Source organism: Peromyscus eremicus, chromosome 4 (assembly GCF_949786415.1).
Source record: "Peromyscus eremicus chromosome 4, PerEre_H2_v1, whole genome shotgun sequence".
Taxonomy (NCBI): Eukaryota; Metazoa; Chordata; class Mammalia; order Rodentia; family Cricetidae; genus Peromyscus; species Peromyscus eremicus.
Genome location: NC_081419.1, coordinates 97,393,521 through 97,416,179, shown reverse-complemented (window position 1 = coordinate 97,416,179; position 22,659 = coordinate 97,393,521). Strand labels below are relative to the sequence as shown.

Genomic DNA, 22,659 nt, shown 5'->3' with positions numbered 1-22,659 from the left:
TACACAACCCCACCTTCTCACAGAATGATGTGAATTTGTACAGTAAATCATTTTCTTCACAGACCATCAGAGTTTAGACTTCCAAACACAATGAAATATTGGTCTGCACACTGCCTGCTCCTAGGAAATTAATGGTAAATAGAATTTCATATTATAATAAAGTACAGGTGTTGTCTAATTCACTATTATGTTTAGTATTAGAAGCAAAAACTACATAAGCAACAATTAATGGTAGACACGTGTTTACTGTGTTTTGCTTGTAGGAGTCCATTCATAATCACTGAATACATGAGGGCTGAGCAAATACTAGTGACTTCAAAGAATCCCCATTCTCAAAGTAGCAAGCCAATTAAAATTCTTAATATAAAGGTGCTACTGAATTTTTCATAGTATTTAAATTTTATATCTCTAAAAGTAAACATTTATTTGAATTTCAAAGCTCCCCCCTTTTAAAAGAAAACTTGAGCATATTTTTAATACATTTGTAATATGATACCATTAAGTTTATTAAGGTGGGGAGGATCTGGGAGAAGTTGGGCGAGGTGAAACTGTGATCACAATATATTGTGTGAAAAGTTAATTTCAATAAAATAATATACATATTTAAAAAGCAAGCAAAACAAAGAGCCTATCATCCTCAGCTATAGGATACTTCTTTTCTAAAGGGAGAAACAGTTCAAATTATCATAACCTATTATCTTCCATGATTTTAAACATATGTAGCTGGGCTTATGTTACAGACTTGCGATCTCAGCTTCCAGAGAACTAGAAGATTCAAAGTTCAAGGCCCACCTAGGTAACTTAGCAAGACTTTGTATCATATTAAAAGGGGAAAAGATGTCTGTGGATGTACCTTCACAGGGGAGCAGGGGAGCGCTTGCTTACCATGTACAAAGCCCTAGGTTCAATACTACAGGAAGAAGCTATCGTTAAATACTTATTCATGTGTACATACAGGGAAAATTATGTTACACACACGCACACACACACATACCACACACACACACACACACACACACACACACACACACAAATATATATATATATATATATATATTTGACTTTAACTGTGAGGACTTTCCATTGCAGTAAACTATTATAAAATTAAAAAGTGGACAAGATATGCATAATTGTTATGTGTGTGTGTGTGTATACATATATATGTGTGTGTGTGTGTGTGTGTGTGTGTGTGTGCACAAACATCCACATCTGCTACATGAGAATAAGTGTTCAGTGAGGCCAGAAGAAGACTTTGGATCTCCTGAAGCTGGAGTTATTGGAGGTTGTGAGTTGCCTAACATAGACGCTGAGACCTGAACTTGGGTTCCCTGCAAAAGCAACAAACATACAATTTCTGAGCCATGTCTCCATCCCCTTGCCATAATTTTAAAATTTTTGCAAAGTTTTTCAAGAAAGCTAATATATCCTAGATATAGCCTTATTGGTCTAGTCTGGTTATCAACTTATATAATCAATGAAATTAGCTAGTTTTTACAAGTCCTACTCAAAAAATATTTATTTATTTTAAGACATCTTGGGAGTTTAAGAAAAATGAATAGTATCCATCACAGTTCCTCTGACGTTCTTTGAAATTACATTTGACAATAGAGAGTAGAGAAGTACATGGGGGAAAGAGAGGCTTTAAGGACAGGGATTTGAAGACATATATTAGAGTTGGAGGGCCCAAACAGACTTGTTTTCAAGGCCAGCCACCTTCATCTTGTCCTGAGACTCAAACCATCAATAGTTATAAGAAAGGTGTGAATCCTTTAGAAATTATTAGAAGAAAAATGCCAAAGCAAAGGCCTTTTGATATCAGTGGATATAGTCTAGGGTAAGAATTTCCAGATCCTTTTAAGAGAAGGAATAGCATTGTAGCTTTTGTAAGTTTTCCCAGATTTTATATAAATATGTGTTTAATTTATTATTTATATTTTTGTGCATGTATACAACGTATTTTCATCATTTCCATCAACTATGACCTCCCTCCAACTCCCCCTCGTGTCTCCTACTCCATCTTCCTCACAGCAGCATGTCATCCATTCTTTTAAATTAATAACCCTCTAAGTCCAATTACTAGAGCTTTTTAAAAATTATAAAATAGGAAGAAATAATAAATGCATTCTAGATTTGGAGTTGACCTTCCCATCTTTCCATTCCAAATACTTGTATTGATTCAACTCTTCCCTGCTGTGGTTTTAACAAAGTCTTTTCTTAAACCACCAGTTCTCTATCTTGCTATCATACACCAGCCTGTCAGAAGGCTACCTGCTCATAAAGAGGCTTGTACCTTATTGTACGACCACACTCATTTTTTCTATAGTTGAGTAAATGGTTCATACTATTTTCTTGCTTTAAAACAAATGATGTATAGGCCCCAGGTTCCAAACAGCCAGCTCATGCACTAAGGACAGGTCCTGGTCCCATGGCCTGGGGTCCTCCCAAACCGTTCAAGTTAATCAACTGTCTCGTTTATCCAGAGGGCCACACTTTGCTCAGCCTGGGCGAAGGGAGGAGGGGACTAGACCTGCCTCGATTGAATCTACCAGGCTGAGCTGAATCCTCATGGGAGTCCTTGCCCTGGAGGAGATGGGAATGGGGGTGGCCTGGGGGGAGGGAGGGGCTGGAGGAGGGAGGACAGGGGAATCTGTGGCTGATATGTAAAATTAAATTAAATTATAAAATAAATTTAAAGAAAAACAAATGATGCTACCCTAAAGGGGTATCTCACTGTTGTAACAACAACAACAAAAAACAGACATGAACAATTTAAAGGAGCAAAGATTTATTTTGGCTGGTAGTTTCAGGAGCTTTAGACTATGTTAACAGGCTTCATTATTCTTAAGCATGTGGCAAAGCAGAAGTGTCATTGTGGAAGGCACAGTGGAGGAAAGCTGCCTGTGTCATGACACTTGTCAACAAGCCGTCAATGACCAGGTATGTGTTTTAAAGGAACCAGTTCCCTCATTTGCATCAATGAATGATAATGCCATCAAATTATGACACCTTGAGTGGATTGGTCCATTGATTTGACCATAACCTTCACCAGCCAATCACTTCCCACAGTCACAGTGAGGACTGTGTTGGAGGCCAAGCCTTCAACACATGAGGCAGGGAGGTGGGCACTGTATGTCTGAATTACATATGCATATCCAAGGAATGAAGCAAAATTACTTCTTTTCAACACTCTCAGCTGCCTCTGAGAAATCCAGAGCCTTCCTATTATGGCATTGTGAGCCAGTTAGTAGGAAGCACAGAAATTTTGCATACTAGTCTGGCCCTTCAGATTCCCACTTTAGTGTCGTGACCTGTTTCTGTGTCCTAGGTTCTCTTTTACATGGGGTTATTTGTAGCATGAATCTTAAAGAGTCTTTATTAATAAAACAAACCTGGAGCCAAGTATTGGAGTAAACACTGGAAGATCAGAGAGACAGAACAAGCCAAAGCTAACTTCACCTGGCCAACTTCTCAGCTGATCTTGTTTCCCCAGACTGGAAGCCTCTGTGTCCTCATATCTGAATGGCTCTCAGCTGAACTGTGCTGCTCAAAAGCCTAAAAGCTTAACCAGCCAAATGCTTCTAGGTTCTGGTCCTCACGCCTTATATACCTTTCTGCTTTCTACCACCACTCCCTGGGATTAAAGGCTTGCTTTCTGGGATTAAAGGCATGAGTCACCATGCTTGGCTGTATCCTTGAACACATGGATTTCTGCCTCTGGAATGCTAGGATTAAAGGCATGTGCTACTACTGCCTATCCTCTATGTTTAATATTGTGGCTGTTCTGTCTGTGGCTCCAGATAAGTTTATTATCATGCACAATATTTTGGGGAACACAATACCACCACACTATTGGGTTGTATAGAGTATTGTTTTAGGAGAATATAATACCAATAAGCACCCCATTCATTCCAGAGGACAGGAGATCATTATTATTTTCTGAACCTTTTAATACTGCTTTGAAATAATATGAGCTGGAGGATATAAAGAAGACTGTTTGGTTCGGTTGTGTCTGTAAATTTCCCCATCACAATCTTAATGCCTCTTGCTCATAGAATCCCTTTTCCCTCCCTTTGACTGGACTTCTGGAGCTCAGCCTGGTGCTTGGCTTTGGATCTCTGCATCTGTTTCCATCAGTTACTAAATGAAGGCTCTATGATGACAGAGTATTCATCAGCTTTAGACCAACAGCTGTGGAGCCTACATGGGATTGGACTAGGCCCTCTACATAAGCAAGACAGTTGTGTAACTTGGTCTGTTTAAGGAGCCTCTGGTAGTGGGAATAAGATCTATCCGTGGTGCATGATCTGGCTTTTTGGAGCCTATTACCTATGGTGGGACACTTCGCACAGCCTCGATGCCAGGAGAAGGGGTTTGGACCTACCTCAACTGAATGTACCAGGCTTTGCTAACTCCCCATGGGAGGCCTTACTTTTTTGGAAGAAGGGGTAGGGGATGGGCTGAGAGGGAAGGCTGGGGTGGGGGAGCAGGGCATGAGGGATGAGAGGGGGATCTGTGGTTGGTATGTAAAATGAATAAAAAAATTCTTAATAAAAAAAAGAAGACTGCTGTGCCAAAGCTTTTGATAATGCAGTTTCTCTAGAATGCTGGTGCCTTTGCTATGCTTTGTGCTCATAACATGCCCTTGAAGATCTGTCATGGTCACATGTCATGAGTTCTCCTGTCAACTTCATTTCTCCCAAAGCATATACACTTGTTTATAACACACAATCTTGTTTGTGCTTATGCAATCCGCTGTTTTTCTTTTTATTTGTTTTTACAACTTGCTTATAAATTCTTGGCAGGATAGAATCATATGCATTTCAATTACTTATCATGACTATGGCAAGCAAGAAACAGTGCTCATGAAGCACATTTTTAAATTTAACTCCCCAGTGTGAAAACTTTAGCCTTTAGCTGATGGGATTTCAAAATAGGGAAACAAATATAATTTTCTAAATTATATGTTTTTAAGCATAGAGATATGTATAGAATGGTCACAGGTGGAATGATATGTCTTTTTCTATTTCCTGCCACCTTCTTTCTATTGCTTCTAAAATTATAATAAAAATTGTTTTTAAGTCATAAGGGACATGTTACCTATCCAGAGGGAAACTGAATAATCTCTAGGCAGAATTCAAAAATATATTTCAGGTGAGGAGTCAGTACTGGATATGAACTTGTGGTCCTGAATGAGTTGTTAAAAGAACTGCACACAAGAGAAGGACTGCATGAATGGAAAATTGAGCATGATCCTTGGACCAATTCAATGTGGTAAAAACTTGCTTATAGAAGCAGGCCTACAATCTCTTCCCCCAAAACTATAATGAACCAGGAAGGAAATATGCCAGTCGCTTGCAGAATACATTGTGTAATTATGTATGTAATAGATGTCTCTGTGTAGTTTAGACATCATTTCTCCAGCTGGCCTCCAACTTAGATTCCTCCTAATGAGCCTTTTAAGTGCTATTCTGCTATTATTACAGGCATGAGCTATGATGTCTGATATGTGTATGTAATGGTATATATGTATAAGTATATATATATATATATACATATATATACATATATATATATATATTGTATAATCTTACAATGTCTCTGTGTTTGTGGTGCCTGGGATAAAGTAAGCACTCATTTAGTTATTGATAAACAACAAGCACACCTCCTGAACAAAGGAGGTTTCCATGTTTTAAAGTATTACAGAATTATCTTTGATAATTTTTAACTGACATGCTTGAACAGAAATACACACACAAAAAAAATACATATGCACACCATTTCTTGTACTAAAGTAATTTTTCTCTTTTTTTTATTCATTTTACATACCAACCACAGATCCCCCTCTCATCTCTCCTGCCCTGCCCCTCCCCCCCCCTTATTCTTTCCTCCAACATGGTAAGTTCTCCCATGGTGGGGGCAGCTAAGCCTGGTACATTCAGTTGATGCAGGACCAAGACCCTCCCCACATTATTGAGGTGAGCAGCCATAGATAATAGGATCCAAAAAGCCAAATCATGCACCAGGGATAGATGCTGATCACATTGCCACAGGCCCCTCAAATAGACCCCACTACACAACTGTCTCCCGCATGCAGAGGGTCTAGTCTTGTCCCATGCAGGTTCCACAGCTGTCAGTCTAAAATTCTTGAGTTCCTACGAGCTTGGCTCAGTTGTCTATGTAGATTTTCCCATCATGATCTTGTCTCCCCTTGCTAATGTAATCCCTCTTCTCTCTCTTCACCTGGATTCTCAGAGCTTGGCCTGGTGCATGATTTTGGATCTCTGCATCTACTTTCATCAGTTACTGGGTGAAGGCTTTATGATGACAATTAGGATATTCACCAATCTGATTACCAGGGTAGGCCAGTTTAGGCACCCTCACCAATGTTGCTAGTAGTCTAATCTGGAGTCCTCCTTGTAGGTTCCTGGGAATTTCTCTAGCACTAGGTTTCTCCCTTACCCCAAAATGTCTCCCTCAATCAAGATATCTTTTTCATTGCTCTCCTGCTCCATCCCTTCCCTAACTCGATTCTCCCATTCCCTCATGTTCTCATCCCCCATCCCCTACTCTCTATTGTCCCCCTCATCTCCAGTTTACTCATTGGGATCTCCTCTGTTTCCCCTTCCCAAGGTGATCCTTACATCCCTCTTACGATCCTCCTCATTCCCTAGCTACTCTGGAGCTGTGGGTTGTAGTTTGATTGTCCTTTGCTTTACATCTAGTATCCACATATGAGTGAATACATACCATGTTTGTCTTTCTGAGTCTGGGTTACCTCACTCAGGGTGATATTTTCTAGTTCCATCCATTTGCCTGTAAATTTCATGATGTCATTGTTTTTCTCTGCTGAGTAGTACTTCATTGTGTATATGTACCACATTTTCTTTATCCAGTCTTCGGTTGAGGGGCATCTAGGTTACTTCCAGGTTCTGGCTATTACGAATGGTACTGCTATGAACATAGTTGAGCAAGTGTCCTTGTGGTGAGATTGAGCATCCCATGGATATGTGCCCAAGAGTGGTATCATTGGGTCTTGAAGTAGATTTATTCCCAATCTGAGAAACCACCATACTGATTTCCAAAGTGGCTGTATAAGTTTGCACTACCACCAACAGTGGAGGAGTGTTCCCCTTGTTCCACATCCTCTCCAACGTAAGTGTTTTCGATTTTAGCCATTCTGACAGATGTAAGAAGGTATCTCAGAGACGTTCTGATTTGCATTTCCCTGATGACTAAGAATGGTGAGCAATTTTTTAAATGTTTTTCAGCCATTTGGAATTCTTCTGTTGAGAATTTTCTGTTTAGATCTGTAGCCCATTCTTTAATTGGATTTTTTGGTATTTTACTGTCTAGTTTCTTGAATTCTTTATGTATTTTGGAGATCAGCCCTCTGTCCAGTGTAGGGTTGGTGAAGATCTTTTCCCATTCTGTAGTCTGTTGTTTTGTCTTATTTACCATGTCCTTTGCCTTACAGCAGTTTCTCAGTTTCAAGAGATCCCATTTATTAATTGTTGCTCTCAGTGTCTATGCTAGTGGTGTTATATTTAGGAAGTGATCTCCTGGGCCAATGCATTCTAGGCTACTTCCTACTTTCTCCTCTATCAGGTTCAGTGTAACTGGATTTATGTTGAGGTCTTTGATCCACTTGGATTTGAGTTTTGTGCATAGTGATAGATATGGATCTATTTGCAATCTTCTACATGTTGACATCCAGTTATGCCACTACATGCTTTCTTTTTTCCATTGTACAGTTTTGACTTCATTGTCAAAAATCAGGTGTTCATAGGTGTGTGGGTTAATATCCGGGTCATCAATTCCATTCCATTGGTTCACATGTTGGTTTTTATGCCAATACCAGGCTATTTTTATTACTATAGCTCTATAGTAGAGCTTGAAATCAGGGATGGTGATGCCTCCAGAAGTTGCTGTATTGTAAAGAATTGTTTTAGATATCCTAGGTTTTCTGTTTTTCCATATGAAGTTCAGTATTGTTCTTTCAAGGTCTGTGAATAATTGTGTTGTGATTTTGCTGGGGATTACATTGAATCTGTAGATTGCCTTTGGTAAGTTGGCCAGTTTTATTATATTGGTTCTACCTACCCATAAGGATGGGATGTCTTTCCATTTTCTGTTATCTTTTTCAATTTCTTTCTTCAAGGACTTAAAAGTTCTTGACATACAGTTCTTTCACTTGTTTGGTTAGAGTTTCCCCAAGGTATTTTATATTATTTGTGGATATTGTAATGGGTGATGTTTCTTTGACTTCTTTCTTGGCCCATTTATCATTTGTGTATAGGAGGGCTACTGATTTTTTTGAGCTAATCTTATATCCTGCCTCATTACTCAAGGTGTTTATCAGCTGTAGGAGTTCCCTGGTAGAATTTTTGGGGTCACTTATGTAGACTCATATCATCTGCAAATAGTGAAAGTTTGAATTCTTCCTTTCTAATTTGTTTCCCCATGATATCCTTTTGTTGTCTTATTGCTCTAGCTAGAACTTCTAGTACAATACTGAATAGATATTGGAGAATGGACAGCCTTGTCTTGTTCTTGATTTTAGTCAAATCGCTTGGAGTTTCTCTCCATTTACTTTGATGTTGGCTGTCAGCTTGCTGTAAATTGCCTTTATTATGTTTAGGTTTGTTCTTTGTATTCCTGATCTCTCCGGGAACTTCATCATGAAAAGGTATTGGATTTTATCAAAGGCTTTTTCAGCATCTAATAAGATGATCATGTTTTTTTTTTTCTTTCAGTTTGTTTATATGATGGATTACATGGACAGATTTTCATACGTTGCACCACCTTGCTTCTCTGGGATGAGGCCTACTTGATCATGACGGATGAATTTTTTTATGTGTTATTGGATTCTGTTTGCCAATATTTTATTGAGTATTTTTGCATCAGTGTTCATAAGGGAGATTGGTCTGTAATTCTCTTTCTTTGTTCCATCTTTTTGTGGTTTGGCTATCAGAGTAACTGTAGCCTCATAAAAAGAGTTTGGTAATGTTCCTTCTGTTTCTATTGTATAGAACAATTTGAAGAGTATTGGTTTTAGCTCTTCTTTGAAAATCTGGCAGAATTCTGCACTGAAACCATCTGGTCCTGGGCTTTCCTTTTTTGGGAGACTTTTAATGACTGTTTCTATTTCCTTAGGAGTTATTGGTCTATTTAAATTTTTATCTGGTCTTGATTTAATTTGGGTATATGGTGCCTATCCAGAAAATTGTCAATTTCTTTTAGATTTTCCAATTTTGTGGAGTACAGGTTTTTGAAGTATGACCTGATGATTCTTTGGATTTTCTCATTGTCTGTTTTTATGTCTCCCTTTTCATTTCTGATTTTGTTAATTTGGATATTCTCTCTCTGCCTTTTAGTTAGTTTGAATAAGGATTTGTCTATCTTGTTGGTTTTCTCAAAGAAATAACTCTTTGTTTTATTGATTCTTTGTACTATTCTATTTGTTTCTATTTTATTGATTTCAGCCCTCAATTTGATTATTTCCTGGCATCTACTCCACATGGATGAGTTTGCTTCTTTTTCTTCTAGAGCTTTCAGATGTGCTGTTAAGTCACTAGTGTGAGATTACTCCAACTTTTTTATGTAGTGCTATGAACTTTCCTCTTAGTACTTTCATAGTGTCCCATAAGTTTGGGTTACTGTATGTTCATTTTCACTGAATTCTAGGAAGTCTTTAATTTCTTTCTTTATTTCTTCCTTGACTCAGTGATGATTTAATTTGGCGTTTTTCAGTTTTCATGAGTTTGTAGGCTTTTTGTAATTTGTGTTGTTTAATTCTAACTTTAAGGCATGGTGGTCTGATAAAATATAGGAGGTTATTCCATTTTTTTGTATTTGTTGAGATTTGCTTTGTGGCCAAGTATGTGGTCAATTTTAGAGAAAGTTCCATGGGGTGCTGAGAAGAAGATATATTCTCTTGTTTTTGAGTGGAATGTTCTGTAGATATCTATTAAGTCCATTTGAGTCTTAATTCTGTTAGTTCCCTTATTTCTCAGTTAAGTTTCTATCTGGCAGACTTGTCCATTGGTGAGAGTGAGAAGTTGAAGTCTCCCACTATTAGTGTGTGGGGTTTGATGTGCAATTTAAGCTTTAGTAATGTTTCTTTTACATATGTTGGTGCCCTTATATTTGGGGCATAAATGTTCAGAATTGAGACAATCTTAATGGATTTTTCCTGTAATGAATATGTAATGTCCTTCTCCATCTCTTTTGGTTAACTTTAGTTTAAAGTCTATTTTTTTTAGATATTAGAGTAGCTACACCAGCTTGCTTCTTAAGTCCATTTGACTGGAAAGACTTTTCTCAGCCATTTACTCTGAGGTACTGTCTGTCTTTGAAGTTGAGATGTGTTTCTTGTGTGTAGCAGAAGGATGGATTCTGTTTTTGTAACCATTCTGTTAGCGTCTGTCTTTTTATAGGCGAATTTAGTCCATTGATATTAAAGGATATTAGTGATCAGTAATTATTAATTCCTGTTAATTTTTGGTTATAGTGTTGTGTGTTTTTTTCCTTTGGTATTTGTTGGTGTGGGATTATCTATCACCTGTGTTTTCATGGGTGTATTGAACTTCCTTGGGTTGGATTTTTCCTTCCAGTGCTTTCTATGGGGCTAGATTTGTGGATAGGTATTGTTCAAATCTGGTTTTATCATTGAATATTTTGTTTACTACATCTATGGCTATTGAGAGGGTTTTTTTGTTTTTGTTTTTTGTTTTTTCAAGACAAGGTTTCTCTGTGTAGCTTTAGAACTTGCTCTGTAGACCAGGCTGGCCTCAAACTCACAGATATCCACCTGCCTCTGCCTTCTGAGTGCTAGGATTTAAAGGTGTCTGCCACCACTGCCTGGCTTAGGTGATTGAGAGTTTTGCTGGGTATAATAGTCTGGGCTGGCATCCATGGTCTCTTAGTGTCTGCATAACATCTGTCCAATACTTCCTGGCTTTCAAAGTCTCCATTGAGAAGTCAGGTGTTATTTTGATGGATCTGCATTTATATGTTACTTGGCCTTTTTCCTTTGCAGCTCTTAATATATTTTCTTTATTAAGACTATAGCATGGGGATGCTGGGAATTATGAAGGCTGAATCCCAGGGATTTTCAAACTAAATCTTATGCTGTCCTGTCATCAAGTGAGGACTGCTTTTAAGCAGAGACAATGTTTGATTTTCATGTTATAGAGCCATGGTAGTGATACCTGAGAGCATCAGGCACAATGGTGAGTGCAATAATCCTGGGGTGCCAAGGAACTAATGGGATTCTAAAAAGGACAAGTAAGAATGAAGTCAGATTTGGTTTACCTAGGAATTTAGAAAATATGTGACCTTTCCTGATAAAACTAAGTAAATGTCATTTAGAACGGTAAAATAAAAAGGGGGATATGAGTTAGAACAAATTTAATTAACCAAGTTGAATATATAATGTCCATGAATTAATATTTTGAAACTGTTTCAAATCCTGAGGAAGATTGTGCTAACACTAGAATCAAATAGATAAGATTTTCTAATATGTACAAATTGTAACTGATTTTCTCCTGAGAGAAAACCAATCCTTTATAACAAGACATGAGTCTGAGAGTACCAACCATGATGTGTGCAGAAGCAGAAAGGTTTGAAAAGGGCATTATGTTAGGAAGCAGCAGAAACAAAAGTCCCCAGCCGATGCTGAGACCCAGTATCATCCCTCTGGCAAAACAAGCAGTAATCCCTCAATCTAAGAATGGCTTTTTAAATGTTTTTAAAGTCAGTATCACCTAATTTATATGTTATAGTAGGAATGGGAATCCAGCCCACTGCACAAAACACCACTGAAAAATAACATAAACAGATACAATGATACCTCACTGAGGACCTTGGGTTTGCTTGTTTTATCCCAGACTAAAGTAGGAAAAGTCCCATTCATCAGTCAGTGCTGATGCCGGCTGCTTACTTGGTTTGTGTTCTGACACATGCAGGGAAATTGACACCCCAAGATGGTTGTCTTTTTAAATATTTCATTGGTAAATTAGTAACTATTTTTATAAGTTACTCCAAATTTCAAAACTAAATTTATGGATCCAAATAATATTAAGAATTTTTAAAAAGTAACAAAACACAAAACCAAAATTAGAAAAAGCTAGGAATATTTTGGAAATTTTCTATTTGGAAAATACTATTTTGGAATTAGAGGAGCAATCTTCAAACTTGGCACATACTTTGAACAAAACAAGCAAGATTGTGCTGCAATTTTAGTTTAGAATAATGTGACATTTCAATTGTTTAACTTATTAGAATGCCTTATATAAAAGATTCAGTGCAGAAAATACATGTATGTTATGATACAGTAGCCAAGTTACTTGTAATTGAAGTTCAGCAAGTTTTGCTATGAGTTTAAGATGGCCTACCTTGTATACATTTGTATTCCATATCTAATTTGTATGAGCTTTGCACAGATGTATTTGGAGTAAGTAAGGGTGATTTAATTTAAATTTTTATGAGGGAAAATTGAATGTAAAAAACAAGGTTGAAAAAATAATAATTGACTATTTCTCACTATTGTAGCATTCATTTATTTGATGATATCACTTCCAAGGTCAGACATTATCATGAAATGGGTGATTATTGTTTGGTCTTATTTCATTCTGATGAATAGGAAATAGCTACACGTCTTCTTAAAGGTAATAAGGGTGAATAATCTCCTCTCTCCTGTGAGGAAGGTTGTCATTTTGGGTTATTAATTTTGTGAAGGCATATTTAAACATTGGCCAATGGGGAAAGTCAGGGGCATTGGTTCTCTGAACCTGTTTATGTTTTTGGTCAATATAAAACATGAGTAATTTATTTTCCCTTCTAAAATGAAACGGATTTTTGTTGACACCCAGAAGTAAACTCACTAAAATTCCAAATGCCTGGAAACAAGTTCACAAGGCCTGGGATTTGAACAATGAGTGCAGGAATTTGGAGTTATTCAGATGCTTCTGACTTCTGAGGAGTCAGCAGGGGGCTTTGTTTGATCATTTAATCTGCAAAATTCTTAAGTTTAATGTGTTCTGTCACTTCTGTGGGTCTGTGTAACCAGCAGCCAAACATCTCAGAAGTTTCCTAATGCCCATTTCCAGTAAGTTCCATTCCTTCCCCAAACTCAAGGAATTCTGATTTCTATTATTCATTATCTTCCCCCTTGTCCTCCACTCCTCATCACCATCATCTGGGAGCTGAGGACCAATTTGGAACCTTATACCTGCTACAAAAGCACTCTAACAATGAAATGTTCTTTTCTTTCATTATTGTGACATCTGTCATAGGACTTTATGAAAAGGAGTCATATTATAATATGTGGGTTTTCTTGTGTCTATTTGTGTGATGCCTTTGATTCAACATAATGACTTGGGATTTATCCAAGCTGCTGAGAACATGGGCAGTCTTGCCTGATTACATTGTAATTTGTTTACATTTTTATTTATGAACATTTGGGTTGCTTCTAGATTTTGGCTGCCATACATAAAGCTGTTGTAAACATATCTTTCTTTTCTCTTGGATAAAATACCTAAGAGAGGAATTTCTGAACCATAACATAAATCACGCCTTACCTTTAGAACAAAAGTAGCATGTACATTTTTGGCTGCTTTCCTATTTTGGGGTTACTTTTTTCACTGTTGTTTTTATGGCTTAAAAACTAATGTGCTAGCAAGACTTATTTTCATACTAAATTCTGTATGGATATACAATATTTAGTATGTAGTAAATTTAAAATAGTTTGATGAATGAAAAGCAGGTGGCTAATTAGCTGACCTTGTGATAGAGATTAAAGTATCCAGACAGATTTAGTGTGTTCACAAATTCATAAAAGAACAAGGGGAAGGACCAGAGATATGGTATGAGAAAAATTTCTTCCAATTGTGAAGGTTTTAGAGATGGAGAAATAGTTACAAAAAAGGTAGGTGTCCCTAGAACTTAGAGGTAGCCTCAAGCTATGAAAAACAAGGGAAGGCATGATACTCTACACTTCCCTATAAATCAAGTGAGTACAGCCCTCATTTCTTTCATGCTCTGATGTCCTCTTAAGATCAACAGAATGTCACTGGGACAAATTGTTCCACAATCCACTAAGAATGGGACATGCAACAGCAGGGAGAGGAGATGCAGATAATGATGATAAGACCAAATGTATACATGTGACATTGAAGCTCCAAATTAAGCACTGAAGACTATTGCATTATAGGTTCCTACTGTCCTGGTGTGTTGCGTTGGTCCACATACTAATGTGTTTGGGGTATAGCTTCTCACTCCTCATTTCCAGTGTACCCTTTACTTCCCTTGAAGATATCCTATATATCTGTGGATAAGAATGATGCCATTTGGACTTTTTGTAATCCCTTGCTGAATTTTGGGTTCTAACTTGACAGATATTTTTTTTCTGAACACATTGGAGACATCCTTTCAGCTGCTTCCTTGGGTTCCCAGTGTTACTGTGGAGATCTCAGCTGTCAATGTAATAGTTTCCCTTTTGGCTGCTTTTCGGAATTTCCTGTCTGTGTTTGATGTTCTTCAGTTTCTCCACTGTGTATATATGTGAGGATTTTTAAAACTGTGTCGCACAGGACTCTGAGGGATTATGGCATCTTCACACAGTATTGGTGCTTCTGATGCTCACAAGAAATACCTCAGACATCTCAGCCTCCATTAGTCTCTTTGAATATCCTCCCTGTCCTTCTCTCCCTTCCTCCCTGCTTTCACTCATAAGTACTTCCTACCTTCCTGACTTCAGATTTTATTTCAGGCTGAATTCTAATTGCACATATGTTGAAACAGAGCAGGCTCTTGCCATCTACTTTTATGGTTCTCTCTTCACGTTGTTCTTTTCACTTTTTTCTCCTTCTGAAGACTTTCACCACAGCTCAGTTCTGAAAGGGCCTTTTGAGACTCAGTATTATAGGAAAATCACTTAGACTGGGACTTCATTTCTTGAATATCAAAAATGCTTTTCTCTCAAGCTGTTGCTTCAGTGTCAAAGACCTCATTTGGAAATCATTCAATGAACATTGACTTCTGCTATGCTGTTTTCACCTTACAATAAGAATTCTTCTGAGACAAAACATAATTCTGCAAGAGTAGTGTGAATGCTATACAAAAAAAAGCACAAAAAAATGCTAAGTGTGTGGTAGGGTTTACAGATCTCATACTGAATTTGTTTTAGCTTAAGCATTTCATTATACATGTAAGCAACAAGTATTCCTTTATCCCAGGCTCTGTCCAAGTGCTAGAGATAATGCTCAACTAGGGAAACTGTCTTGTTTGATGGATGATCAATGTGTGGGGAGATATCAGGTCTGTTAGTAAAGCAGTATCTGTTGACCTTCCCAGGTTAGAAATGAGGACTCAGATTGTTCCCTGATTGCACCCTGGCCTTTGTTTACTAGGAAACCTTTACTTATATCCTTACCTTCGTAGTGCAGTGGTGTTTTGTTTGTTTGTTTTAAATTAATATGCTGTAGAACCAGTTGCTGTGAATGCAAGTGTTAACTCTGACATTTAACATCAATGTGACTTTGCCCTGGCATCACCATGCTTCTGAGCCCCTGATCCCTTCTCTCTGTGAAACAGAAATAATGATGTTTTTTTCAAAGAGTTAGTGGAGATGATGGAAGTTACAACATTTGAAGTGTCTAATACAAGGTAAAAGTTCAATTAATGTAAGTATGTGCTAATGAGTTCAGTAAACAAGATGATCTCCATAGGTAAAGGTCACTTTCAGTGGATGTTCCTCACTGTTTCAGAAATCCCCTGATTCAAGAGAATGCATAAGCAGCTGGACTAGTTATATGTGACAGTACATGGACATTTGATCTTACAGCTATTGTCACAGAAAGAGCCTATCAATCCCTACCAGATCTTTAGCATTCAGAAGAAAAATTATACATGAGTTGTGCACATTTTCCATACTGAGCACAAAGAAATATGTGTCATGTCCACATGCAATATGTGTATGATTGCCTTTTTAATTGATGTTTTGTAATGACATTCATAATTTAGCACTGTGGTCACTCAGTCCCTCACCCCTCTTTCTCCTCCTTTTGAACACATTTTTTGCTTTCTTGTATGCTTCCCATGACTTTGAACTTTGAAGGAAGGACTTACTCTACAGGTGGATATTTGTTTCAGAATATCATGAATTGATATTGGCCAAAGAACCATTCTGAATATAGAAGTAGCATGATCCAAATATGAGAAAAATGGGGAAGAAATAATTGTTGTCTGATTCCATGACAAACTCAAGATCTATGCTATGTTATTGAGGTTGAAACTTAAGAACAGACAAGAGATAAAAGGATGTAGACTTGATGTTGCTGTATAATTCTTTATTCATTATTTAGTAATTATTATGCTTTACTTTTGCAGAGAGCCAGTCTTTAACACACCATTCTGTCATTGCTTTAGGACTCTGATATCATACCATAATATGACCATTCCGTTAGAATTATGGTATTGCAAACAATAATCAAGAGTGAAAAGAGGACCTAGACCAAGGAAGAGTCGAAAAGAGAATTTCACATCCTTATTTAAGCTTGGCATTTATAATTATTGATCAGGAGAAACTAGTTAAGCACAATTACAATCAATCATTGGCATACTTGTTCACAATAAAGGACAAAGAGAATGACTTGGAGGGAATTAAACACAGATTTAAGGTAAGTACCACAGGGGAAGTACATAGATGTTGCCTCCAAAACTCAGAAGGCTAAGTCATTGCTAAACAGTGAAAGATGGAAGTTAGAAAAATTGTTCTGGGCAATCAGAAACTACTGAAGGAAATGCTTTTATCTCCAACTCTGATCAGTAAACATTAGGTCTGTTTTCCATTGTAGGGTTTAGGTCTGTGGATTTTTTTGTTTTTTGGGTTTTTTTTTTTTAATTTTTATTTTGCAATACAATTCAGTTCTACATATCAGCCACAGATTCCCTTGTTCTCCCCCCTCCCGCCCCCCTCACCTTCCCCCTAGCCCGCCCCCCATTCCAATCTCCTCCAGGGCAAAGCCTTCCCCACAGACTGAGATCAACCTGGTGGACTCAGTCCAGGTAGGTCCAGTCCCCTCCTCCCAGGCCGAGCCAAGGGACCCTGCATAGGCCCCAGGTTTCAAACAGCCAACTCATGCAATGAGCACAGGACCCGGTCCCACTGCCTGGATGCCTCCCAAACAGATCAAGTCAATCAACTGTCTCACCCATTCAGAGGGCCTGATCAAGTTGGTGACCCCTCAGCCATTGGGTCATAGTTCATGTGTTTCCATTCGTTTGGCTATTCGTCTCTGTGCTTTATCCGACCTTGATCTCAACAATTCTCTCTCATATAAACCCTCCTCATTCTCGCTAATTGGACTCCCAGAGATCCACCTGGGGCTTTGTTTTGTTTTGTTTTGTTTTCTTATTGTTTGGTGCCATCAGAAAGCACGGTTGTGAGCTGCTAGGTGGCTGCTTGGGACTGAATTCACATCCTTTGCAAAAACAAGTGCTTTTAACTGCTGAGCCGTCTCTCCATCCACATGTATTTCTAAATTTAGGTCCCATCACCTTTACACTAAAACACAGAGCTTGAATACTGAAGTTCCAGTGGTTGCTCATACCTGCCATAGCAAATTTACTTAAACTTCCTATGTTTTCAACATACCCTATGAACTTCCAGAACCTACCAAGATGATGGCACTCAACTGACTTCATGCTGTTTTGCATGTTTCATTTTTTTTTTGTTTTTTGTTTTTGTTTTTTTTTTTTTCAATTAGGGCTGATGTCCCAGGTTAAGCTTCCTGGAAGTTGAAACTGAGATTTGAACAGTGAGGTTTGGGGAGGATGTTCTCAGCATCAACTCCTCTGCTGAGGTAATGGAACTAGGAGTGTCAGAAGAAGGCTCACTACAGTGCAGGTGTGGACCAAGGTCTTAGGTATTTCTACAAAGAACTCTGTAGGTGGAGAAGACCTTCATCTTTGCTTTGTCTTACACCAAGACAGTCTGGCATTTGGTCTTCCATGCTGTCCTTTAAAAAGGAGGCATGCCCTTGGATGACTTGTCTCTTTTATGAAAAGAACAATAACATGAGTTCTGTAGTTGCAAGGTATAGGTTGTCAGTTTTTCCAGAACTTGGGGAATAAGAGTTTAAGCTGGAGGAAGAAAGAGAGTGATGCACATAGCTGGTGTGTGGTCCCTGAGGCTCATTGCCATGGCTCCTTCAGTTTCTGCTTTGAGAGCACCCACTTCTTCCATCATTTTTTGGGGGGTTACCTTAATATGGATATCCTTTAGTCTCCTATGTTAGGTCATTGAATGATGTACTCCATGAACAATTCACTTTCTAAAATATTTATGGCCAGAGTCAGGATGTGGTGGCACACACCTTTAATCCTAGCACTTGGGAAGCTGAGGCAGGAAGTTCATGGCTTTGAGGCCATCCTGGGCTGCATAGTAATATCCTTGTCTCAAAAAAACAAACAAAAAGTTAAGTCCTGAATGTTGCTATCCATCATTGAAAATTATTTTCTGCCAAATCAATAGCTTATAGAAACATCATCCTTCTGTGGGAGGATTACTGGTAGAACATACAGATTCTGCTTTAATTTTCTGGCTCAACATAAGGAAGAATCTTTTCTTAACAGCCTTCTCCCTTTCCCAGTCTGAAATATTGGAAAGAAAATACACCATGCAGATTCACATTTGCAGCCCAGTCCTTGGGAATTTAAACAAGGGTGGAAAGCATTGGTTATGTAATAGAGAAACATTCTTCTTTTCCTGTACATTCAAATGTTATTTGCTTGTTTTCTAGTCTTTTGCCTTTGCTTATTAAAAATATATAGAATTTCCCAGAGAGCTCTGTGAACAATGTTAGATAGCCATTGTCATCTGGGAGGAACTATCATCTGTATGCTTATGAGGTATTGCTGCATATGAACTTATTCGGTTTTATTTCCATACCATTTTTACAATGTAAAGACTATCATATCTGAATGTTTTTTTAGGTAAGGAAGCTAAACTCTGGTGAGGTAAGGTAGATTTCACAAAGCACATGGAATCTGAGTATGAGTTACCACTTGGGGGTCTTTTCAGAGTTTGAAATCTGAATTTAGACCCTGACTCTGAATGGTCCTGATTATCTAACTCATTAGCCCTTTGGGTGGAGCCAGAAAATGGTCATAACTGTCATCCATGCAGCACACATGTGTCCACATTCAAGTGGAGGCCAGATTCCAACCTCTAGTGTTGTTCCTCAGGAGCTGTCCACTTTGTTTGTTGAGAAAGTATCTCTCACTGTTTTAGAGCTTACTTAATCAACTAAACGGATGGCCAGAGAGCCCCAGAAAATCATATATATTTACCTCCCCAGCACTGAAGATTTATAGCAAGCATGCTGTACTATGGCCAACTGTTTTCACATGGGTTCTGGGTAGCTCAGGACATCATGATGATACAGCCAACACTTCAGTGGCTGAGAACTCTCTTTAGCCCCCCAACACAAAATTTTTGCTCTTGTTTTGTTTTTTAAAGATTATATCATAAAACATTGTATTGTCAGAGGATTTAAGACTGGATGATCTCATGAAATTCTTAATTTTCTTCTTCCTTGAGACAGAATGTCCAATGCTGTTTCAAGCTGTCTACACTTGTCCTGACTTACATCCTTTCTCTCCGTAGATGATCACATCCTGCTCCCATACACTCACAATTTAGAAAACTCTAAAGGCCTCATCTTGACTTCCATTTTGTGTTAATATTAAGATTCTCTTTATGATGAATACTTCAATTTTTCAATGTCTAGTTAATGTCTATAAAATTATCCAACTGAAAAATGATAAATATTCTAATAATTTCAAAAAGCCTGACCTAAGACAGGTGGTACCACAGCAGAGTGTGGCTGTTGGCTGATAGTTAGAAATATGAAATTCTTAAGGTTTTTGTTCAATGGTTAGTGAGCAAAAGAAACATACTGAAGTGTCAAATGTCATTTAGGAGTTTTTGTGTTGCTTGTAACTAGTTATTTTGAGTTTGTCTCCCTCAGAAGTAGAATTTGTGGCTTGCTTCCTATTTAAATAATTTATTTAGAAAACAGTTGTGGATGGAACCGTAAGGGAAAGGGAGAAATTAGATTAGGAGACAAAACGCTGATCAAAATCTGACTTCAGGTGCCATCTTGCTTTCACTTGATCCCACAGAAGCATTTTAGCACAGACTTTGCATTGTGAAGTCTCCCTGCAAACGCACAGGAGAATCACAGAAGGTCTTTATGAATTACAGAACAGGTGACTACAAGTGGTGATGTATGGTGATATTTTAATTGTACTGAAATGTGATTTTATTTCTATGTTAATAAATTGGACAATAAATAAAGTTGCCTGGGGGTCATAGTTAATAGCAAGCCATCGCAGAAGCTGGGCGGTGGTGGTACATGCCTTTAATCCCAGCTCTTGGGAGGCAGAGCTAGGCAGATCTCTGTGTGTTCAAGGATACAGCCAGCACGGAGACACATGCCTTTAATCTCAATACCAACCATAGAAGACCTGGAGGTCTGTACAGACAGGCAGTGATGAGGAGGTCATGTGGTTGGGGTTATAACCAATGAGAAGGCAGAGTAGAAAGTCTATAAAAAAGACAAACAGACAGGAAGCAGGTCTCTTGCTGAAGAGGACAACAGCAGCAGTGAAAGGTAAGGTTTTTAGCTCTGACCTCTTGGGCTTTCTTCTGCATTGGCTCTGTGTTGCTTATTTAACAAGACTGTTCATCTACAGTGATGTGCTGCTCTTTGTGTCACTGTTCCTTTGGATGACCCATGTAAATCCAAGCACAAGGCTAGACATCCCTGTTACCACCACCTCCTAACTACACTCCCACCCACACCACTCACTGCTTTCAGATAACTTCCGGTCCCACAACCAGTGGAATCTTCCAGACAGGGCATACATGTGGACAGTTAGGGGAAAAAATGACATGGGTTGGGTGGTGGCTGAGGGGACCCACTCAAAGGCCTGGACCTTTAGAGGGATCTGCTCAGAAGTTTTCCTTCACCGAGGCTTCCAGCTGTGTGATTGTGGACACAGGGACTGAGGAACAGTGACAGGCGTACCCGCTCTTTCCTTAGTGTACATGCTTCTTCATGAGTTTCAGGGCACCCGGTTTCTTACGCTGCTAATCTAAAAGACCTTATGTCTTTTCATCAGTTACTCACAGTTACAAAGTAACCTAGTCTTTGACTTAACATTGTCACCACATGTGTGTGTGTAGATGAAATTTTAAACGGTCTTATTAAATAAGAAACATAGAGCCAAATACAGAGTTAAAACCCCAAGAGATCAGAGCACTAGCAAAGAGCCAAGACTACCTTTAGCTTACCACTAGCTGCCTTCCTTCCTCTGAGAGAGAGCTTCTCCCTGTGTGACTTGTCTTTTATTGCTTTCCTGTTCTGCCTTCTCATTGGCTTTAAGCACAGCCATATGACTTCCTTGTCACTGCTTGTCTACTATGGTTGGTACTGGGATTAAAGACTTGGGTCACCATGCTTGGCTGTGTCCTTGACTACACAAAGACTCTGCCTGCCATGTGATCAGATTAAAGGCATGTGCTACCACTGCCGGACTTCTGCTTAATGGCTCGCTTTTACCTCTGATCTCTAGGCAATTTTATTTATTAACATACAAATAAAATCACATTTCAGCACAAATGAAATACCACCATATGTGTGTACAAAGATATGTGGGCATATGCACACTCACACACACTCACACACAAGCACAAATCTGGTAGTTGAAGATCATTACATGGCCCTTTGTTTCTTCCATGAAATTGATTCCCAAGTTGTCACAGTGGGTACTTCCTAGTAAGTTAGAGAGCCAATAAGAGTCTCAAGTAATTAAGTTAGTTGAGGTGTTATTTTTAGAATTATCATGTTTCCTTGAAGTCATGTAAATCAATAACATTTACTTATTTACTTTTCAGTGCCACCAAAATGATACCACAAAAGCCCAGAAGGCTGATGCACTCTGATGGAATTTTCCATTTCACCTAGGGAAAGAAAAAAAATGTAAGAAGCAATATCTTTGTCTAGGCTGAAAGTGTGGGCCTGAGATAAGGTGGTATCCCATATCACAGTTCTATCTTTCTGCTTCCATCATTTTAACACTGAAAATGTAAAAGTTTATGAAGAAACATTATTAAATGACTTTAGCCAGAAACCCTCCATTTCAATTGTTCCTGGTGGCATGTTCAGGCTCTTCTCTCTTCATGAGTTTTTCATGAATCTAAAGAAGACTGACTCTAGGACCTAGCAAGCAATGACAGGAGCTGATCTTTTCCACCAGGGAGGGAATCCCTGCAGGGCCACCTGCTCTGGGCTGCCTAAGTGTCTCATTTGTACCTGAAAACAGGAGGTGTCATTTTTCCCTATTCAGGATGTCACAAGCCCAATTTTCTTTTGCAAAGGATCACAGCTATTAGTCTCTGAAGGTGCTGGCACTTCTGGCCCGGTCTGCAGTGATTAAAATGCCTTAGCACTTTGAGGATTGGTGCACCTCCATCACTTCTCATCTCCAGCTGCTTCTCTGTCTGACTTTCCTTCTGTCTCTCATTATGATCCATCATTACCCGTTTTGGGGTCTGCATAAGTCGTATGAATAGGGAGAACTGAGAACCTT

The 22,659-nt window shown here is 38.5% G+C and overlaps 1 long non-coding RNA gene across 1 annotated transcript in view; it reads left to right on the top strand.

Annotated features, from left to right (window-relative positions):
• The window catches only part of LOC131909581 (uncharacterized), a 58,323-nt gene extending 36,123 nt beyond the window's left edge, over positions 1 to 22,200 (top strand). Inside the window, exon 3 of the long non-coding RNA XR_009378882.1 lies at positions 21,965 to 22,200. This is a non-coding gene — a long non-coding RNA (uncharacterized LOC131909581). The remainder of the gene's footprint in view (positions 1 to 21,964) is intronic.
• The last annotated feature ends 459 nt before the right edge of the window (positions 22,201 to 22,659 follow it).